We start from the raw sequence: 340 nt of genomic DNA, 5'->3' as shown, positions 1-340 counted from the left end.
AGTGTCACTATAATATTGAGGGAGTTATCACAGTGTCACTATCATATTGAGGCTTATTACAGTGTTACTTTCATATTGAGGAGTTATCACAGTGTCACTATCATATTAAGGAGTTATTACAGTGTCACTATCATATTGAGGGGAGTTATTACAGTGTCACTATAATAGAGGAGTTATTGCAATGTCACTACCATATTGAGGAGTTATTACAGTGTCACTATAATATTGAGGGAGTTATCACAGTGTCACTATCATATTAAGGAGTTATTACAGTGTCACTATCATATTGAAGGAGTTATTACAGTGTCACTGTAATATTGAGGGAGTTATTACAGTGTCA

Source organism: Homarus americanus, unplaced genomic scaffold, assembly GCF_018991925.1.
Source record: "Homarus americanus isolate GMGI-L3 unplaced genomic scaffold, GMGI_Hamer_2.0 scaffold39155, whole genome shotgun sequence".
Taxonomy (NCBI): domain Eukaryota; kingdom Metazoa; phylum Arthropoda; class Malacostraca; order Decapoda; family Nephropidae; genus Homarus; species Homarus americanus.
The sequence above is the reverse complement of the archived record's forward strand: the minus strand, read 5'-3'. Positions refer to the sequence as shown.